The sequence below is a fragment of the Indicator indicator genome, chromosome 12 (genome assembly GCF_027791375.1).
Source record: "Indicator indicator isolate 239-I01 chromosome 12, UM_Iind_1.1, whole genome shotgun sequence".
NCBI classification, from domain to species: Eukaryota; Metazoa; Chordata; class Aves; order Piciformes; family Indicatoridae; genus Indicator; species Indicator indicator.
Genome location: NC_072021.1, coordinates 1994095 through 2005447, shown reverse-complemented (window position 1 = coordinate 2005447; position 11353 = coordinate 1994095).

The window sequence follows — 11353 nt, the reverse complement described above, 5'->3', positions numbered from 1 at the left end:
TCCCTGTAAATAAATCATGTTCTTCAAGGAACAAATTTGTTCTCAACTTACCTGTTCAATATCCACAGACCAAACCCCAAAAGCAGGAGATTCCAGGATGCTCAATAATTTCCTTGCAAACCCTACTTCTAATAGCAGCCAAATGGTGGGAATTTGTCTGAAAGGTGAGGAGTTTTCCTTTGCTCCTGGTAAGGGCTCAGCAAAACCTCTGGCATCAATGGCAGTGGTTTGATGCTGTCATATAAAGGCTCAGCCTCTGTGACACTGCGTAGCACATTACAATTTTCAGGGCTTGCAGATGCTGCAAGGGCAGAAAAGCAAGCTCAGAATAAAAACCTTGTTCCTTTGTTTTCTTAATGAGGGGGACAAGCACACAGAGAGGTGAGGTGTATTGCTCTTGAAGCTGGGAATATCTTATGGCAAGGGGCAAATTGCCTATGGGAAGCAAGCAGGTTTCTCTTAGATCTACAAATCCTAAGGAGCCTGTCTTCACATCTGGTGACAGATTGTCCTGCTAACTGAAGGAAACAAAGATTTCCTCTCCTGCCTCCAGTGTGGCCACAGCTATTTCAGCTCATAGCAATACAGAAGCAGAGAAAGAAGCTGGTGGCGTTCTGTGTTGGTCTCAGTTGTCCAAAGGGCAAGGTGTTAAACACACTAAGCCTTTACCTCTGAGGCTGTGCTGTAAGCTTGAGGCCAAGGTCAAGTCCTTACTGAAACAAGCTTGGTCAGTCCCTGCTGACAGCCTGTCCCCATCTCACAGCAGCTCAGTAAACATCAGTAGAGAACAACAACAAAAGTCACCATGCAAAACCTGCACAGGAGATACAGAATCACAGAATCATAGAATCCTAGAATGATAGACTCGTAGAATCATACAACCACAGAATCATACAATCATAGAACCACAGAATCACACAATCATAGAACCACAGAATCACAGAATCATAGCATGACAGAATCACAGAATCAGAGTCATAGAATCACAGAAGTACGGAATCACAGAATCATAAAACCACAGAATCACAGAACCACAAAAATCATAGAACCATAGAATCACAAAATCATAGAACCACAGAATCACAAAATCATAGAACCAAGAATCATGGAACTACAGAATCATGGAACCACAGAATCATAGACCCATAGAGTCATTTTGGTTGGAAAAGACCTTTAAGATCATTGACCATTCTCTAATGCTACCAGCAACCAGCACCAGAACAAGAGGACACAGTCTCAAGCTACACCAGGGGAAGTTTAGGCTCGAGGTGAGGAGAAAATTCTTCACAGAAAGAGTAATTGGCCATGGAATGAGCTGCCCAGGGAGGTGGTGGAGTCACCATCCCTGGAGGTGTTGAAAAAAGGATTGGACATGGCACTTGAAGCCATGGTTTAGTTAGTCATGAGGTGCTGGGTGATAGGTTGGACTGGATGATCTTTGAGGTCTTTTCCAGCCTTGTTGATTCTATGATTCTATGAAACAGAATTTAGTTAGAGTTTATAGCTTATGCAATATGGTTCATAACGTAGTTCATGATACAGTTCTAATAGAATTTGTAGTATTTTTTAAAGAAAAAGAAATCCACTGCCTGTTTAATTTTCCTCAGTATAGCAGGCTTGGTTCCTCTTACCCACATACTATGCTGTAGTATGGTTTACTGGTCAGTCTACCAAACATCATCTTGTGTGGGAGCAGGAGACAAATTGCAGTGTTGATGTTTTGGAGCTCAAGGCTTGAATTCTAGCACAGACCTAGGTGAAAATAATGATGAATGGTCTTAATCCCTCACCCCCCACGGCATAAACCCAGGAGGTTGATCAGAATATATCCTATCTGCCAGCCTTTGCTCAAGAGCAGCTCACAAAACACTGCCCTGAATTGTTACACATCCCCCACACTGTGCTGGGTTAGTTCTGGGGAGAGACTCTGGTTTGCTCATAGATTCACGGAATGGGTTGGGTTGGAAGGGACCTTGAAGATCATCTAGCTCCAACCCCCTGCCATGTGCAGGGACACCTCCCACTAGACCAGGTTGCTCAAGGCTAGTGGAAGGTGTCCCTGCCCATGGGCATACTTCCAGAGGATACTTTTTCCACAGTCCACTGGAGGTGGCTTCATTGGCACTTGGATCTGGTACTGGATTTTTCTGGTTTAAAGTGAACAACAACTGAATTTATTGGCGTGGAGCTCCATACAACTTCTCCAGAACAAACCCAGTTCCACTTCAGGTGCATATCTCAACTCCAAGTTGCATTGTAGGTCTGGATTTGCACATGAATTCAGTAACTGTGTGCACTGACTGCCTTGGAAATTGGGGAGGAGAGGGGGGGATACCCCAAAGAGGAAAACAAAGGGGGTAGGGTAGTAACCACTGACAGCCTGAGAGCCTTGGTGATGGAAGAGCTGCAGGAGGGCACAATCTGAAGAATGCTGACAAAAGCAGTGACACCCGGAGCTGGGGGTCCTTCTGGGGAGTGGAACCCTTTGCTGTACCTGCTGTGCACAGCCCTGACTTCTGACATCACCACACTGACATCACTGTGCAGTGTGGCTCCAGATGAAAGATTCAGGGCTGGTGCTCAGCCATTTTGGGTGCTTTGCCTATTTTGTGTCCCACTGAAGCTGCTGTGAAATCATAGAAGCTGGAGGTGGGAAAGATTTGTTCCACCAGCCAGTGCAGTCCCCACTCATCCATAGCTGTTCCCTCTGGGGTATTAGATGAAGTCTGGTCCAGTTCAGCTGTAAAAGGCTGCAGCAGCCTCCCTTGAGAGGGTGCTTTACTGCTATGGAATCTTACTGCTGGAATATTGTTCTGTGCTCCACAGCCTACATGCTCCTTATTTAAGGCAGGAGCTCTGCAAGTAGAGATAGAGACTGGACAGAGAGAGTTGGTATTTGTCAAGATGACCCCACCTCCAATACTGCCTCCAGTGCTGGTTTTCCCAGCAGAAGAAGGACACGGAATCCAGAGGAGGCCACAAAGATGATCCAAGGGCTGGAACAGCTCTTCTGTGAGGATAGGCTGAGGGAGCTGGGGGTGTTCAGCATGGAGAAGGGAAGACTCTGGGGGACCTTAGAGCTGCCTGCCAATAGCTGAAGGGATCCTCCAGGAAGGCTGCAGAGGGACTTTTCCCGAGGGTGTCTAGAGACAAGACAATGGGGAATGGTTTGAAGCTGAGGGAGAGCAGGGTTAGACTGGAGCTTAGGAAGAAGTTCTTCAGGAGGAGGGTGGTGAGACACTGGAATAGGCTGACCAGGGAGGTTGTGGATACTGCCTTCCTTGGGGTGTTCAAGGCCAGGCTGGATGAGGTCTTTAACAACCTGGGCTAGTAGGAGGTGTCCCTGCCCATGGCAGGGGGTTGGCACTAAATGATCTTTAAGGTCCTTTCCAGCCCAACCCATTCTGTGACTCTTTGAATGCTTTGGGTGTGCTGTCATAGTCAGAGAGCTTCTGCAGGGATTATCTTCAGGAGAAAGTGCTTGCTGCAGGCTGTCCTGGGCCACTGCTTCTCCAGAGTCTGCATTGAAGCCAAGCAGGAATAAGCATCTTTTCAAGCAGCAGAGCAGCTCATAAGCACAGAACCATGGCTTCTGGATCTCCAGCTAGCTCACTGCATGCCTCGGATGCTTCAGACCCCCTCAGGTCAGAAAGCAGAGCAGGGTGACTGATGATAGCTGTCAAAACAGTGTCCTCCAAGCATCCCTAACATCCCTGCTACAGACTCCCCACTCCAGGAAGAACTGCTGAGGACACTGGGAGCACAGTGAAGAATGAAGCAGCCCAGGCTGTGAGAACAGAGAAAGATGAGGCACAGCTGGTGGCTTGCTGGACAGACTTCCATGCCATGCCACAACCGTGCCAGCTGTGTAAAGTCACAGTTCTCACCCAGAAAAAAAAACAAAACTCCAACAGCTAAATGCCAGATTCTCCAGGGGAGTTCTGAGCTTTCCTAGTCTTGACCTATTCAGGTCTTCTGTGGGATGTTTGAGTACTGCAAGTTCAGACATTCTGCATTTTCCCTGGAAGGGCTCCCATTTCGCTTATCCTTGCTAATGTTATTGTCCCGGTTACTAGGCAACATGAGGCTGCCATACACATCCTTCCCTTTAAGTGCTGTTCCTGCCTCACACACCTTATTTTAAAGCCCCCAGCCAGTTCACTGGAGAGAAGGGTCAGAGAACCAAGAGGTCACACTGGTGGGAACAGTGAAGTGCTTTCACCTCACCAAGCTGCATCTCCCTCCGGGGTAGAGTGCTTGTTTGTAGGTCAGTGTTCCCGTCTGGCTTCCGTGCTGAAGAAGATTATTAAAGCAAAAGGGTGTTATTTTGGAGCCATTAAATGTAGGATGAGCTAACCCCACCCCACTCAGGATGAGAACTTTTCAGAAGGGATGTGGCCACATCCAGCTTCAGCTGGTGGAAAGCTAAGTGGCTTCTTTGCATTTAAAGCAGTGCAATACTTGGTCCCCTGGTTCAGAATTAGAGCCTCCCACATGTGTAATGCTTATTTCAGGCGTGCATAGCTCAGCTTTGAGTCACTATCCAACTCATTATCATCATGCATTTATTGCTGAAGTGCTGTCTGTTTGCTCTGCACTCTGCAAGAACTACTCCCACAAGGAAAACTCTCATTCCCACAGAGGTATCTGTGGAGGCATTTATAAACTTGGAGCAACTCCTACATACTTGTCCTTTTATCTCTTGTCTCGAGTGACACAGAAGTAGTAATGGGAATATCTGACACACTAAGATGGGCACTGTCAGAGCCTCACAGCATCACCCCCTCCAGCCAGCCTGGCTTCGTTAGGCCAGGGTAATTAGTTCTTCTCATGGTTGGTAATTAAAGCCAGGTCTCATAGAGCTAAACACTTTGGAAAAGAAGATTAATGATAGGCCCTCTGTTTTTGTGTCTCACAAGGGTGGAGATAGCATAATGAGCAGGAATGTGGAGGAAAGAAGTGTTGTGCTCTGCACAGTAATTGGAGCAAATGGCAAGCACACAACTTCTGGGGAGAGAAGAATGGAGTTTAAGAGCTCTCCAAATCACCTTTCCCCTCCTCTGGCTGAAATTTGCTTTCAGGACCTTTCCCATGCATTCACCTGGAGCATATCAGGAAGGACTGCGATCATCTGCCCACCATAAACTGCAAACAGGAAAGTGTGAAGGCAGCAACTGCCTGGTCCAGCTCAGCAAGGCTCAGCTTTGACTGCTGGGCTGGGAGCAAGCCTGTGCCCCACCTGTCACACAATCACAGAATCACTACAGCTGGAACAGACCTTTAAGAGCATCCAGCACAACCATAACCCAGCTACCATGACCACTAAACTGTATCCTGAGGCACCACAGCTACAGCTTCTTGAACTCCTCCAGGGATGGGGACTCCACCATCTCCCTGGGCAGCCTGTTCAGGGCAGGGGCCACTGGCCAGTTTGTTGGGTCTATTTATTGGCTCAGAATCTCAAAGAGAGGCTGGGAAATGTGTCTGATAGAACCATGGAATCGTTTGGGTTGGAAAAGCCCTTTAAGATCATTGAGAACCAACTGTTCTCTAGTTCCACCAAGGGTGGTGCTGAACCATGGCCCTCAGCACCACATCTTCCAAGGCACTGACTCAGAGAGAGCTTTTCTTCTTGTTTGTTTTTTTGTTTTTTAATTAACTGTATAGGGCTTGCTAAAACAATAATTAAAAAGAATAGCTTCTTCCCCACCCCAAAAAGCTTAGTGGTGAACACAGGAAAGTTTTGAGTCAAACTATTTGAGACAAAATATACAAAATCTGGTTTAGTTATCTGAGGATGTATCTGTCTCAGCTCTTAAATCCACTGCAGTTACAACTAATTCATAGCTGGGTAACAGGACTTGGAATCCTACCCCAAGTGCACTTATGTGCATCCCATGTCCAAGAGCAGATCACAAGTGCTTGCATGTGGCATCACTGCTCCCTTTCAGCTTTGCTGTTGTTGTCTATGTTTTGCAGTATCTAACACCCCAGTCTGGTCAGGATCCCATTTCACTTTGGAAGAAGCATAAATCAATTGTCTAAGAAAGAGTTCACTTTAACCTACGCAGACAGGTGAAGGCTGTGTGAAAGAAGAAATACAGGAAAACCCAAAGCCCTTTTCAAGCCAAGTGATCTCAGGAATGCACAGCAAGGAACTGGTCAGTTCTACACATTCATTAGGATCTCTCTTAGAAATAGCTTTACAGCTGAGCTAGAAAGAAAAGTCAGTGAGTGCCTTGGGTAATAATGGAGAAGGACACCAGTAAGTTCATGTGCCTGCTTAAAACAGCAAGTTGAATAATTTGTAGGTCCTAACTCATGGAGGACTTGTGGAGCCTTTGAGAGATTTGCTTCTCCTTTAACCAATGTTAAGAAGTGGTCCTAGGATAGTTCCATTTCCTTCTGTTCCAGGCTTTATCTGTGGGAGCTACCCTTACATATTGTTCACCAATGGCAGAGTTCATTTAAAAACAATATTAGTTACATAGAAACTTCTTCCATCTGATAGAATCACAGAATGGTTTGGGTTGGAAGGGCCTTATGTTCATCCAGTTCCAACCCCCTGCCATGGGCACCTGGCCTTGAATGCTTCCAGGCTTGGAGCCTCTACAACTTCCCTGGGCAACCTGTTCCAGTGTTTCACCACCCTCATGGGGAATAATTTCTTCCTCATGTCTAACCTCAATCCATCTGCTTCCAGTTTAAAGCCATCATCCCTCATCCTGTCACTCCATGCCTTTGTATCAAGTCCCTCCCCAGCTCTCCTGTAGCCTCCTCCTTCAGGTACTGGAAAGCTGCTCTAAGGTTTCCCCGGAGCCTTCTCTTCTCCAGGCTGAACAGCCCCAGCTCTCCCAGCCTGTCTTTTTTCTATGTCTGTCTCCACAAGCACAAATTAACAGGACAATGACAGAAATCTACACCAGCCCCAGGAATCTGTTCCCTTGCCTCATCTCTCTAACAGGAGTCAGTTTTGTACCTGAGTTCTTACCAGCTGTAGAAATCTGTGTCACCACTGAGATGCTGTAAAGCTGCTGACTCAATGGAGCTTTAAGTGCCTGGGTACTACTTCACTTAGGTTTATTGGTTCTCTGCTCTTTCAGGAGCCTCAGGTGGATTAAGCCCTGCCTAGCAGGCCATGAATGTTAAGTTTCAAGCAGTACTTTTTCTCCTAGTCTCTCAGTTTTAACGGAGGACCACAGGAAGACCCCAGTAAAACCAGTAACCCATCAAGAGCTCACCTTTTTCACACTTTTCCAACAGTTTAGAACAGTATCTGTGCTTCATCTTGCTGTTTATTTGGCTCTTATTCTTCAGAGTGGGCTCCAAGTTTTAGGCAGCATCTTGCATGCCTCAGACCTTGGAAGGGCAGGAAGGAAAGGCTGCTCACACAAAACATCTGCACAGTTTCATGCACGTATACATATATTTGTATGAACTAAGGAGTGAAAAAGACCTCTTTAGATCTTCTGCTGCTGAAAAAAATCCCACCAAAACACAAGAAAGGTCTGCTGCACATTCTCAGTATTGTAAGGGCTGCCACAGTGGGAACTGATGCATTCTGCTACCTTCACAGTGAGGAACATACAGTTCAAAGCCTGAACTGGAGGCAAGCTTTGGATGCCAAAGCCTTCTAAAAAGCAGATCCTTGTGAACAACTTGGAAGTGTGAAATGGCTTCAAACTGGAGCAGAGCAGATTCAGATTGGATGTTAGGAACAGGTTCTGCATCATGAGGGTGGTGGAACACTGGAACAGCTTGCCCAGGGAGGTGGTTGAGGCCCCATCCCTGGAGATCTTCAAGGTGAGGCTCAACAGGGCTCTGGGCAACCTGATCTAGTTGGGGATGTCCCTGCTGAGTGCAGAGGGGTTGGACTGGACGACCTTTGGAGGTCCCTTCTGGCCCAGACTGTTCTATGATTCTGTGATTGTATGATCATTGAAAACTAACCCAAGTGTTGTAAGGATTAGCAAAGGCAGGCTTAGATTTCCTTTCACCTGACAGGGCTGGGGTTTGAGCCCTACAGCTTTCCATAGCACTGTTTGTGGTGGTGGCTCCTGCAGGTTCCAGCAGGTCATAATTAGTGACACAGGCTGGGAAATTGCCAGAGTTCAGGATTACAGCCTGTGGGCTGATCAGTCTAATTAGCAGTGCAGAGGCTGTGGGGACAGTGTCAAGTTACAGTCCGTGCAGGAAGTGGGAAAAGGACAGAAGGGTTTCTGAAGGGACTTGTCCACATACAGCTGGGACAGGAAGAGAGCAAGAAACTGTGGGAAAAGTTCAAAGGCTCTTGAGAAAGAACCAGTCCTTTAAAGATGAACACAGCAACTGGCAAGAGAAAGAGATTCAGCACAAATTTTCAGGCAAAGAGCTGAGACAGGAATGAGTCATTTCTGTATTGTAGGCTTGAGCCTGTCTGGTTGTTCATATCCACCAAAGAACTACCAGAAATTATTTGCTTCAAAAAGAAGCAAAGAAGAAATTATTTGCTTCAAACACCTTTGGTACAAGAATTATCAAAGGGCTGTCCAGATTTCTGTCCACACTCCTTTTGATTTCTAAGTTTTTCTTCTGCTATTCCAGTAATGAATGCTCCCAAATCCGGAGCATTTCAGTTCCTGCTGCTTCAGGCTTTTGGGCACTGCTGTTGCAGCAAGAACAAGGAATGTGTCATCACTGGTGGTGAGGAGGGAGACAAGTGTGGATCACACAATCATACTCAGGTTGGAAAAGCCCTCTAAGGTCATCAGGTCTAACTTTTAACCCAACACCACCATGGCCACTAAACCATGTCCCCAAGTGCCATGGCCACACATTACTTGAACACCTCCAGGGATGGTGACTCCACCACCTTCCTGGGCAGCCTGTTCCAATCCCTGACCATTCTTGCAGCAAAGAAATTTTTCCTAGTATTCAACATAAACCTCCCCTAGTGCAGCCTGAGGCCATTTCTTCTCTACCCTAAATGCTCAGACGTGGTCAGGCTGATCACAAAGGAAGCAGAAATGTACCTTTTGGTTTATTTATTTATTTTCTCTCCCTAGAAGAGGCAGTTCAGGTTTTTGTCAAGGGATAAAACTTAGAAAAAACAAGACAGAGGAATCAATGGTTACAAGAACCAAATCTTCCCACTGCCTTTTCCCCTCCCCTCCCAGGTCTGACACAGCTCTTTGATACATTTACCTGACTAAAGACCAAGTTCATGAGTGATGTCCTGGCTCTGAACTTTTTGCAAGCACCTAACCATGAGTATTGTGCAAGGCAGGACCTACACTCTTCAAGTGAAGTAAACAAAATGAAGAGATGAAAGCTGTAGCCTAAAAGTCGAAGCTTTCTTCATGCTTTCTGAATGTTAGCAGGATAAAATGGATTTGGGAGCTTTTAATCACCTTTGTTGCAAGCTTGTCTCTTCAAGGGGATTCCAGAGCAAAGCAAGCTGCAGCCTGGTTGATCATTGTTAAAGGGATTCCACTGGCCACACATGCTCTCAAAGCAGAGGCTTTTATAGTTCCTGTGACCAAAGCAATCCTGGCTGGGTTCAGAAGGTGAGTATAGGAAAAAAAATAAAAAAAAGGCCAGAGAATGAGAACTGGATGAAACTTGCATTTCCCACTCTGATGCTGACCACAGGCAGTGTTCCCCACCTTCAGCCACAGGGGAATTCCTCTCCCACAGAAATACACAAGCAGACAGATCTGCTTGCTCCTCTTTTCTCCAGCCATGAAACCTCTAGAAGCAGTCAGAAACGTTGGGCAGTCTTAAGCAAGAGACCTCTGAGGGAAACAGAAACAACCCCCCCTGTGGTGGGTTGAAAATTAGTCCCCCCTAACATTAACTTTGCCAGAGCAGCTCAGTTGGAAGCAAATGGAAGCTGTATTTACAAGCAAAACTATAATCTACAATGGAATGCAGTGAATATGTACAAATATACAACAGTTACAATATTTACAGGGATTTATAATTAATAAACAGCACAAGAACCCCGCTGCCCAAAGACCAGGGAAGCTGTAACAGCTTCTCCTTTTCCTGCCTCCTCCCCTACCTCCCTGTACACAAGGGACAAGAGATAGAAGCAGAGAAGTTAATACCAGTCAAAACCAAAGCAGCCAAGGTCAAGCAGAAGCAAGTTAGTCTCTCCCAGAGTGAAGAAGTGAGAAGAGAGAGAGAGATTGTTCTGGGAACCAAACCTTATGGAAGACATCTCTCCAATGGGATTGCTTAGAATTATCATTATTTTCCTTTATACACCCAATAGTGATTCATCTACATTTTTACTACTTTCTGTTCCAGACCTGTGAAAAATTTTAAAGGCATAGCCTAAAACTACCAAAAAACTTTACATGAAATCAGCAGCAAGCTGTTTGCTGTTTCCCTGCTTGGCTCTCTCTCTAAAGCAGCAATGGCAAGAAAGGAATTTACAGTCCTTTAAAGACTGTGGGCAGGCTTTGCTGAGCTGCAGTGCCTGGGCTGCTGATAAAACAAATTAGCATCAGAGGGAGAAGAGGACAAGATAGTGCTATGACAGGAAGAATATAAGGAATAATAAGAAGCCAGGTGTACATAATTAAGATTGTAATTCAAGCAGAGGGTTCTGGTGACATCATTTATCAATGTCACCGCTGAGCCTCGCTGGAATTGCAGCTTTGTGTGTAGAACTCAGATGTACACGATGTGTTGGAACACATGAGGAATGTTTCTATTAAAAGTAGACAGACAATATGTTAACCTCCAGGAGTGGTGCTGACAGGAGGAGATACAAAGAGAGGAGGGTTTCCCCTTCCAGCAAAGCAAGGAAGATTAAACATTCCAAGGATTTCCAAGGAATTTGGAAGCAAAACGTACTTAAAATAGTGGCTGTGGATATTTCCCCCTCCCACATCCCTACCTCTTCCCCCCCCCAAAAAAAAAAAGCAGCAGAAAAAAGTAAATAAATCAGTTTTAGTGTGATTCAAAACTGCAATAATAATTAAAAAAGAAAAAAAACCCAACACTTTTGCTGCCAAAGTGACCAAAGGAAGAGCCTAAACTATTAAATGTATCCATCTCCTTGTACAGGACCACATCACCCTTCTTTCAAGAAGCTCAGGAACAGTGTTTCCATTAGAAGGATGGTATAAAATATTTACAGTTAAACACACAGTGAATTATTAATTGCAAATTAACTCATTTTTAGGAAGGAAAATTACACAAAAAGAATGAGCATGGAGGCTTTTAAGTACATGTGCTGAAAGGAGACAATGACCTTTGCCAGTGTCTGATCTGGGGTTTTATCCTTACAAACACAATACTTTGATGAAGATAATGATGAAGCAGGGGCCTCAGTCTGTCTGAATTTTAAGGGCCTTAATTGAAC